The following is an 11015-nucleotide window of genomic DNA, read 5'->3' as shown; positions in this document are numbered from 1 at the left end:
GTGGACATGGGTGTGTGTGAACGTGGGTGTGTGTGAATGTGTGAGTGGATATGGGGATGTGAGTGGATGGTGTGTGTGTGGACATGGGTTTGTGTGGACATGGTTGTGTGTGAACATAGATGTGTGTGGACGTGGGCGTGTGTGAACGTGTGAGTGGACATGGGGGTGTGTAGATGGTGTGTGTGGATGTGGGGGGTGTAGGGGTGTGTGAGTGTGTGTGTGTGTATGTGGAGGGATGTGGACGTGGCTATGTGTAGATGTGGGTGTGTGTGGACGTGGCTGTGTGTGAACATGGGTGTGTGTGTATGTGGGGTGTGTGGACGTGGCTGTGTGTGGATGTGGGGAGATGTGGACGTGGCTGTGTGTGGATGTGGGGGTGTGCGGACGTGGCTGTGTGTGGATGTGGGGTGTGTGGACGTGGCTGTGTGTGGACGTAGCTGTGTGTGAACATGGGTGTGTGTGGCTGTGGGGGGAGATGTGGACGTGGCTGTGTGTGGATGTGGGGGTGTGCGGACGTGGCTGTGTGTGGATGTGGGGTGTGTGGACGTGGCTGTGTGTGGACGTGGCTCTGTGTGAACATGGGTGTGTGTGACTGTGGGGGGGATATGGACGTGGCTGTGTGTGGATGTGGGGTGTGTGGACGTGGCTGTGTGTGGACATGGCTGTGTGTGAACATGGGTGTGTGTGGCTGTGGGGGGGGATGTGGACGTGGCTGTGTGTGGATGTGGGGTGTGTGGACGTGGCTGTGCCCGTGCCCTCCCAGGGGCGGGCAGAGAGACAGGCCAGCTGACCACACTGCTGCTCCCAGGGCAACGGCTCAGGCCCCGGCTCCCAGCTGCATATGGCCTCAGGAGTCCTTGCTGACTGCAGAGGTCACTTTCCCTTCCACAAGGGCCCATGGTCCTCTGGCCACCTGGCCGCACCTGGCATTGCCATCCTGGCGCGCACGTGGCACCTCCTGCTCCGGGGGCCCTCCAGGGCTGCACCTCACAGCCTTTGTGGCTTTTGTGGTCTGAGGCTTCATCACTGCACGACAGCGCTGGGGTGGCCACGGGGCCTGGACAAGCAGATGTGTGTGGGCCTTGGGGAACCTACCTCAGGGAGACTGGAGGGAGGGACTGGGAGAGCCGAGAGGCCCTCAGAGGCTAGAGGAAATGGTCCCCTGACCCGGGCTCCACGTCTGGAGGCTGGGAAGGGAGATGGGCTCTCTCGTGGCTGGCCTGTGTCTCCCCACCAGAACCCACACGTTGAAGAACTAACCCCCGAGGCCTCTGGAGGTCTTTGCATTTGAGATGAGGTCTTCCAAAAGGAGGCCCTGACCCAACATGACCCTGTCCCTACGGGAAGGGATCAGATCACAGCACACAGGGGACAACCTGTGAGGACACGGGGGGAGGTGAAGAAGGCCCAGGAGGAACAGCTCCTGGGTGAGACCACAGAGGCTGTGGTCAGCCCACACTGTGGCTTTGGTCACAGCAGCCCAAGTCAATCCCGGGCCCTACGGGTGCTGGGGCATTAGAACACCCGGCAATGAGGACAAGGGCAGGCTGCCCATGCTGACCAGAAGCCCCTCCATCCTCATGCCCACACAAGGAGCAGGACGAGCCCAGGAAACCTGGTGGTGCCCGAGAGTCAGGAGGTGCTCAGAAAACAAATCTAAACACCAGGGCCCCCAACAATGAGGGCATGTCAGCAGGAGGCGGGAAACCACGGCAGGGGCTCCCAGAGCCCAAGCATGAAACCACCCAGGGGGTCCATAGGCCCCCGCATCAGGGAGCCACGTGGAGAGACGATCTCTACACACGAGAATCCCAGTGGCTCTGCCAGCCTCGGCCCTGGGCAGGAGCACAGCCACTTCCCAGGCAGGCCCGCCTGCACATGCCGCCCACCCATTGCAGGGCCAGTGCTGCCCTGGGGCTTTGGTCACAGGCACAGGGGCAGGCCAGCCTGCGTGCCAGTCCCTCTTGCTGTTAGACAATGAAGAGAAGCGTCCTCTGGCCCGAGAGCCCTCAGACACCTTCATGCCACGGCAGGCAGTGGCCCAGCCGCTGGCGTCCCTCAGGTGGCTCCAGAAGAGTGGATACTCAGGGCCCACTGTGTGCTTGGGTGGGCCAGCCAGGCCTGAGGGCCTCGAAGACCCAGGCGCAGGAGCTGAGGACACTAAGGTCCCTGGGGGACCGTGGCCAAAGGCCCCTCTGCCCTGGACCACCCATTAGTCACGTTTCTTTTCACTTTTAAATGAGGCTCTGCATCTGGGGCCTTGATGGTGGGGGGCGCCAGCCTTCCAGGGCTGGCTGATTTCTAGAGGTGGACCACGACCCACATGTGCAGAGCATGCCTTTGAGATTCCCCCAGCAGCCCCCACATCCCCAACACCACCTCTCCCCTAACCTCCAACCAGTGGACACCAGTGGACACCCAGGTCACTCAGGGAGATAGTTGTCAGTAGGGACCTGCGACCCAGACCCCAGCAGCTGGGCCACTGAATTCTGCCTGTGTACTCAGACTTGCCCCCACCTCGCCACTCCTTCCAAAGCCACGGTGAGGGGCCTCCTGCTCTGCCCTGGCTGCCCAGGGGCACCACGTGGCCCTGCACATCATGGCAGGCCCCTCCCGGGTCTCCCGGCTCACTGTCCCCTGACCCTGTTGAATCACCCTGGCTGTGCATTACTGACCCTCATCCCACCTAGTGGCACTGCAGGGAGCTGGGTCCCACTGGCCAAGCCTGCAACTGACCCTAGTCCTGGGGTCCGGACGTGCCCAGCAAGGATCCTGGTGCAGTTTGGAGCGGCCAGGCCCACTGCATGGCTTCTTGCTCCTGAAGGTGACCTCCAAAGGATGAGCATGATAACAGGCCACCAGAGCCTCTCAAGGACAAGGGCAGCCAGCTCAGCTGGCCCTTCCCTACAGGCTTTGGGTTGGTCCCCATCCCAAGTCTCACCGACACCCACAGGAGTCTCAGAGCTTGTGGCCACCAGAGTTGATCCCTGAGTGTTCCACCTCTATTCTGGCTCTGACCCAATAATCAAAAGACAAAGCCCCCCCTCTGTTCCCAGAGGAGGGTGGGACAGGGCTGGGATGACACAGAGACCATCCTCTATTCCCAGAGGAGGGTGGGACAGGGGTGGGGTGACACAGAGACCCCCCCTCTGTTCCCAGAGGAGGGTGGGACAGGCCTGGCATGACACAGAGACCCCCCTCTGTTCCTAGAGGAGGGTGGGACAGGCCTGGCATGACACAGAGACCCCCCTCTGTTCCCAGAGGAGGGTGGGACAGGGCTGGGGTGACACAGAGACCCCCCCTCTGTTCCCAGAGGAGGGTGGGACAGGGCTGGGATGACACAGAGACCATCCTCTATTCCCAGAGGAGGGTGGGACAGGGCTGGGGTGACACAGAGACCCCCCTCTGTACCCAGAGGAGGGTGGGACAGGCCTGGCATGACACAGAGACCCCCCTCTGTTCCCAGAGGAGGGTGGGACAGGGCTGGGGTGACACAGAGACCCCCCCTCTGTTCCCAGAGGAGGGTGGGACAGGGCAGGGGTGACACAGAGACCCCCCCCTCTGTTCCCAGAGGAGGGTGGGACAGGGCTGGGGTGACACAGAGACCCCCCTCTGTTCCCAGAGGAGGGTGGCACAGGGGTGGGGTGACACAGAGACCCCCCTCTGTACCCAGAGGAGGGTGGGACAGGCCTGGCATGACACAGAGACCCCCCTCTGTTCCCAGAGGACGGTGGGACAGGCCTGGCATGACACAGAGACCCCCCCTCTGTTCCCAGAGGAGGGTGGGACAGGGCTGGGGTGACACAGAGACCCCCCCTCTGTTCCCAGAGGAGGGTGGGACAGGGATGGGGTGACACAGAGACCCCCCCTCTGTTCCCAAAGGAGGGTGGGACACGGGTGGGGTGACACAGAGACCCCCCCTCTGTTCCCAGAGGAGGGTGGGACAGGGCTGGGGTGACACAGAGACCCCCCCTCTGTTCCCAGAGGAGGGTGGGACAGGGCTGGGGTGACACAGAGACCCCCTCTGTTCCCAGAGGAGGATGGGACAGGGCTGGGGTGACACAGAGACCCCCCCCTCTGTTCCCAGAGGAGGGTGGGACAGGGGTGGGGTGACACAGAGACCCCCCTCTGTTCCCAGAGGAGGGTGGGACAGGGCTGGGGTGACACAGAGACCCCCCCTCTGTTCCCAGAGGAGGGTGGGATAGGGCTGGGGTGACACAGAGACCCCCCCTCTGTTCCCAGAGGAGGGTGGGACAGGGCTGGGGTGACACAGAGACCCCCCCTCTGTTCCCAGAGGAGGGTGGGACAGGGCTGGGGTGACACAGAGACCCCCCCTCTGTTCCCAGAGGAGGGTGGGACAGGGCTGGGGTGACACAGAGACCCCCCCTCTGTTCCCAGAGGAGGGTGGGACAGGGCTGGGGTGACACAGAGACCCTCCCTCTGTTCCCAGAGGAGGGTGGGACAGGGCAGGGGTGACACAGAGACCCCCCCCTCTGTTCCCAGAGGAGGGTGGGACAGGGCTGGGGTGACACAGAGACCCCCCTCTGTTCCCAGAGGAGGGTGGGACAGGGCTGGGGTGACACAGAGACCCCCCCTCTGTTCCCAGAGGAGGGTGGGACAGTGCTGGGGTGACACAGAGACCCCCCCTCTGTTCCCAGAGGAGGGTGGAACAGGGCTGGGGTGACACAGAGACGCCCCCTCTGTTCCCAGAGGAGGGTGGGACAGGGCTGGGGTGACACAGAGACCCCCCCTCTGTTCCCAGAGGAGGGTGGGACAGGGCTGGGGTGACACAGAGACCCCCCCTCTGTTCCCAGAGGAGGGTGGGACAGGGCTGGGGTGACACAGAGACCCCCCCTCTGTTCCCAGAGGAGGGTGGGACAGGGCTGGGGTGACAAAGAGACCCCCCCTCTGTTCCCAGAGGAGGGTGGGACAGGGCTGGGGTGACACAGAGACCCCCCCTCTGTTCCCAGAGGAGGGTGGGACAGGGCAGGGGTGACACAGAGACCCCCCCCTCTGTTCCCAGACGAGGGTGGGACAGGGCTGGGGTGACATAGAGACCCCCCTCTGTTCCCAGAGGAGGGTGGGACAGGGGTGGGGTGACACAGAGACCCCCCTCTGTACCCAGAGGAGGGTGGGACAGGCCTGGCATGACACAGAGACCCCCCTCTGTTCCCAGAGGAGGGTGGGACAGGCCTGGCATGACACAGAGACCCCCCTCTGTTCCCAGAGGAGGGTGGGACAGGCCTGGCATGACACAGAGACCCCCCTCTGTTCCCAGAGGAGGGTGGGACAGGGCTGGGGTGACATAGAGACCCCCCCTCTGTTCCCAGAGGAGGGTGGGACAGGGCTGGGTGACACAGAGACCCCCTGTGTTCCCAGAGGAGGGTGGGACAGGGCTGGGGTGACACAGAGACACCCCCTTCCCAGAGGAGGGTGGGACAGGGCTGGGGTGACACAGAGACACCCCCTTCCCAGAGGAGGGTGGGACAGGGCTGGGGTGACACAGAGACCCCCCTCTGTTCCCAGAGGAGGGTGGGACAGGGCAGGGGTGACACAGAGACACCCCCTTCCCAGAGGAGGGTGGGACAGGGCTGGGGTGACACAGAGACACCCCCCTCTGTTCCCAGAGGAGGGTGGGACAGGGCTGGGGTGACACAGAGACCCCCTCTGTTCCCAGAGGAGGGTGGGACAGGGCAGGGGTGACACAGAGACACCCCCTTCCCAGAGGAGGGTGGGACAGGGCTGGGGTGACACAGAGACACCCCCTTCCCAGAGGAGGGTGGGACAGGGCTGGGGTGACACAGAGACACCCCCTTCCCAGAGGAGGGTGGGACAGGGCTGGGGTGACACAGAGACACCCCCTTCCCAGAGGAGGGTGGGACAGGGCAGGGGTGACACAGAGACACCCCCTTCCCAGAGGAGGGTGGGACAGGGCTGGGGTGACACAGAGACACCCCCTTCCCAGAGGAGGGTGGGACAGGGCTGGGGTGACACAGAGACCCCCCTCTGTTCCCAGAGGAGGGTGGGACAGGGCTGGGGTGACACAGAGACCCCCTCTGTTCCCAGAGGAGGGTGGGACAGGGCTGGGGTGACACAGAGACACCCCCTTCCCAGAGGAGGGTGCGACAGGGCTGGGGTGACACAGAGACCCCCCTCTGTTCCCAGAGGAGGGTGGGACAGGGCAGGGGTGACACAGAGACACCCCCTTCCCAGAGGAGGGTGGGACAGGGCTGGGGTGACACAGAGACACCCCCCGTCCCAGAGGAGGGTGGGACAGGGCTGGGGTGACACAGAGACTCCCCTCTGTTCCCAGAGGAGGATGGGACAGGGCTGGGGTGACACAGAGACACCCCCTTCCCAGAGGAGGGTGGGACAGGGCTGGGGTGACACAGAGACCCCCTCTGTTCCCAGAGGAGGGTGGGACAGGGCAGGGGTGACACAGAGACCCCCCCCCTGTTCCCAGAGGAGGGTGGGACAGGGCTGGGGTGACACAGAGACCCCCCCTCTGTTCCCAGAGGAGGGTGGGAGAGGGCTGGGGTGACACAGAGACCCCCCCTCTGTTCCCAGAGGAGGGTGGGACAGGGCTGGGGTGACACAGAGACCCCCCCTCTGTTCCCAGAGGAGGGTGGGACAGGGCTGGGGTGACACAGAGACCCTCCCCTGTTCCCAGAGGAGGGTGGGACAGGGCTGGGGTGACACAGAGACCCCCCCCTGTTCCCAGAGGAGGGTGGGACAGGGCTGGGGTGACACAGAGACCCCCCCCCTGTTCCCAGAGGGGGGTGGGACAGGGCTGGGGTGACACAGAGACCCCCCCTCTGTTCCCAGAGGAGGGTGGGACAGGGCTGGGGTGACACAGAGACCCCCCCTCTGTTCCCAGAGGAGGGTGGGACAGGGCTGGGGTGACACAGAGACCCCCCCTCTGTTCCCAGAGGAGGGTGGGACAGGGCATGGGTGACACAGAGACCCCCCCTCTATTCCCAGAGGGGGGTGGGACAGGGCTGGGGTGACACAGAGACCCCCCCCTCTGTTCCCAGAGGAGGGTGGGACAGGGCAGGGGTGACACAGAGACCCCCCCTCTGTTCCCAGAGGAGGGTGGGACAGGGCAGGGGTGACACAGAGACCCCCCCCCCTGTTCCCAGAGGAGGGTGGGAGGGGGCTGGGGTGACACAGAGACCCCCCCTCTGTTCCCAGAGGAGGGTGGAACAGGGCTGGGGTGACACAGAGACCCCCCCTCTGTTCCCAGAGGAGGGTGGGACAGGGCTGGGGTGACACAGAGACCCCCCCTCTGTTCCCAGAGGAGGGTGGGACAGGGCTGGGGTGACACAGAGACCCCCCCCTGTTCCCAGAGGAGGGTGGGACAGGGCTGGGGTGACACAGAGACCCTCCCCTGTTCCCAGAGGGGGGTGGGACAGGGCTGGGGTGCACAGAGACCCCCCCCTCTGTTCCCAGAGGAGGGTGGGACAGGGCAGGGGTGACACAGAGACCCCCCCCCTGTTCCCAGAGGAGGGTGGGACAGGGCAGGGGTGACACAGAGACCCTCCCCTGTTCCCAGAGGAGGGTGGGACAGGGCTGGGGTGACACAGAGACCCCCCCCTGTTCCCAGAGGAGGGTGGGACAGGGCTGGGGTGACACAGAGACCCCCCCCCTCTGTTCCCAGAGGAGGGTGGGACAGGGCTGGGGTGACACAGAGACCCCCCCTCTGTTCCCAGAGGAGGGTGGGACAGGGCTGGGGTGACACAGAGACCCCCCCCTCTGTTCCCAGAGGAGGGTGGGACAAGGCTGGGGTGACACAGAGACCCCCCCTCTGTTCCCAGAGGAGGGTGGAACAGGGCTGGGGTGACACAGAGACCCCCCCTCTGTTCCCAGAGGAGGGTGGGACAAGGCTGGGGTGACACAGAGACCCCCCCTCTGTTCCCAGAGGAGGGTGGGACAAGGCTGGGGTGACACAGAGACCCCCCCCTCTGTTCCCAGAGGAGGGTGGGACAGGGCAGGGGTGACACAGAGACACCCCCCGTCCCAGAGGAGGGTGGGACAGGGCTGGGGTGACACAGAGACCCCCCTCTATTCCCAGAGGAGTGTGGGACAGGGCTGGGGTGACACAGAGACCCCCCCTCTGTTCCCAGAGGAGGGTGGGACAGGGCTGGCGTGACACAGAGACCCCCCCTCTGTTCCCAGAGGAGGGTGGAACAGGGCTGGGGTGACACAGAGACCCCCCCTCTGTTCCCAGAGGAGGGTGGGACAGGGCAGGGGTGACACAGAGACCCCCCCTCTGTTCCCAGAGGAGGGTGGGACAGGGCAGGGGTGACACAGAGACCCCCCCCCTGTTCCCAGAGGAGGGTGGGACAGGGCTGGGGTGACACAGAGACCCCCCCTCTGTTCCCAGAGGAGGGTGGAACAGGGCTGGGGTGACACAGAGACCCCCCCTCTGTTCCCAGAGGAGGGTGGGACAGGGCTGGGGTGACACAGAGACCCCCCCTCTGTTCCCAGAGGAGGGTGGGACAGGGCTGGGGTGACACAGAGACCCCCCCCTGTTCCCAGAGGAGGGTGGGACAGGGCTGGGGTGACACAGAGACCCCCCCCCCTGTTCCCAGAGGGGGGTGGGACAGGGCTGGGGTGCACAGAGACCCCCCCCTCTGTTCCCAGAGGAGGGTGGGACAGGGCAGGGGTGACACAGAGACCCCCCCCCTGTTCCCAGAGGAGGGTGGGACAGGGCTGGGGTGACACAGAGACCCTCCCTCTGTTCCCAGAGGAGGGTGGGACAGGGCTGGGGTGACACAGAGACCCTCCCTCTGTTCCCAGAGGAGGGTGGGACAGGGCTGGGGTGACACAGAGACCCCCCCTCTGTTCCCAGAGGAGGGTGGGACAGGGCTGGGGTGACACAGAGACCCCCCCTCTGTTCCCAGAGGAGGGTGGGACAGGGCTGGGGTGACACAGAGACCCTCCCTCTGTTCCCAGAGGAGGGTGGGACAGGGCAGGGGTGACACAGAGACCCTCCCCTGTTCCCAGAGGAGGGTGGGACAGGGCTGGGGTGACACAGAGACCCCCCCCTGTTCCCAGAGGAGGGTGGGACAGGGCTGGGGTGACACAGAGACCCCCCCCCTCTGTTCCCAGAGGAGGGTGGGACAGGGCTGGGGTGACACAGAGACCCCCCCTCTGTTCCCAGAGGAGGGTGGGACAGGGCTGGGGTGACACAGAGACCCCCCCCTCTGTTCCCAGAGGAGGGTGGGACAAGGCTGGGGTGACACAGAGACCCCCCCTCTGTTCCCAGAGGAGGGTGGAACAGGGCTGGGGTGACACAGAGACCCCCCCTCTGTTCCCAGAGGAGGGTGGGACAAGGCTGGGGTGACACAGAGACCCCCCCTCTGTTCCCAGAGGAGGGTGGGACAAGGCTGGGGTGACACAGAGACCCCCCCCTCTGTTCCCAGAGGAGGGTGGGACAGGGCAGGGGTGACACAGAGACACCCCCCGTCCCAGAGGAGGGTGGGACAGGGCTGGGGTGACACAGAGACCCCCCTCTATTCCCAGAGGAGTGTGGGACAGGGCTGGGGTGACACAGAGACCCCCCCTCTGTTCCCAGAGGAGGGTGGGACAGGGCTGGCGTGACACAGAGACCCCCCCTCTGTTCCCAGAGGAGGGTGGAACAGGGCTGGGGTGACACAGAGACCCCCCCTCTGTTCCCAGAGGAGGGTGGGACAGGGCAGGGGTGACACAGAGACCCCCCCTCTGTTCCCAGAGGAGGGTGGGACAGGGCAGGGGTGACACAGAGACCCCCCCCCTGTTCCCAGAGGAGGGTGGGACAGGGCTGGGGTGACACAGAGACCCCCCCTCTGTTCCCAGAGGAGGGTGGAACAGGGCTGGGGTGACACAGAGACCCCCCCTCTGTTCCCAGAGGAGGGTGGGACAGGGCTGGGGTGACACAGAGACCCCCCCTCTGTTCCCAGAGGAGGGTGGGACAGGGCTGGGGTGACACAGAGACCCTCCCCTGTTCCCAGAGGAGGGTGGGACAGGGCTGGGGTGACACAGAGACCCCCCCCCTGTTCCCAGAGGAGGGTGGGACAGGGCTGGGGTGACACAGAGACCCCCCCCCCTGTTCCCAGAGGGGGGTGGGACAGGGCTGGGGTGACACAGAGACCCCCCCCTCTGTTCCCAGAGGAGGGTGGGACAGGGCAGGGGTGACACAGAGACCCCCCCCCTGTTCCCAGAGGAGGGTGGGACAGGGCAGGGGTGACACAGAGACCCTCCCCTGTTCCCAGAGGAGGGTGGGACAGGGCTGGGGTGACACAGAGACCCCCCCCTGTTCCCAGAGGAGGGTGGGACAGGGCTGGGGTGACACAGAGACCCCCCCCTCTGTTCCCAGAGGAGGGTGGGACAGGGCTGGGGTGACACAGAGACCCCCCCTCTGTTCCCAGAGGAGGGTGGGACAGGGCTGGGGTGACACAGAGACCCCCCCCTCTGTTCCCAGAGGAGGGTGGGACAAGGCTGGGGTGACACAGAGACCCCCCCCTCTGTTCCCAGAGGAGGGTGGAACAGGGCTGGGGTGACACAGAGACCCCCCCTCTGTTCCCAGAGGAGGGTGGGACAAGGCTGGGGTGACACAGAGACCCCCCCTCTGTTCCCAGAGGAGGGTGGGACAAGGCTGGGGTGACACAGAGACCCCCCCCTCTGTTCCCAGAGGAGGGTGGGACAGGGCAGGGGTGACACAGAGACACCCCCCGTCCCAGAGGAGGGTGGGACAGGGCTGGGGTGACACAGAGACCCCCCTCTATTCCCAGAGGAGTGTGGGACAGGGCTGGGGTGACACAGAGACCCCCCCTCTGTTCCCAGAGGAGGGTGGGACAGGGCTGGCGTGACACAGAGACCCCCCCTCTGTTCCCAGAGGAGGGTGGAACAGGGCTGGGGTGACACAGAGACCCCCCCTCTGTTCCCAGAGGAGGGTGGGACAGGGCTGGGGTGACACAGAGACCCCCCCTCTGTTCCCAGAGGAGGGTGGGACAAGGCTGGGGTGACACAGAGAC

This window comes from Callospermophilus lateralis, chromosome 10 (genome assembly GCF_048772815.1).
Source record: "Callospermophilus lateralis isolate mCalLat2 chromosome 10, mCalLat2.hap1, whole genome shotgun sequence".
NCBI classification, from domain to species: domain Eukaryota; kingdom Metazoa; phylum Chordata; class Mammalia; order Rodentia; family Sciuridae; genus Callospermophilus; species Callospermophilus lateralis.
The sequence above is the reverse complement of the archived record's forward strand: the minus strand, read 5'-3'. Positions refer to the sequence as shown.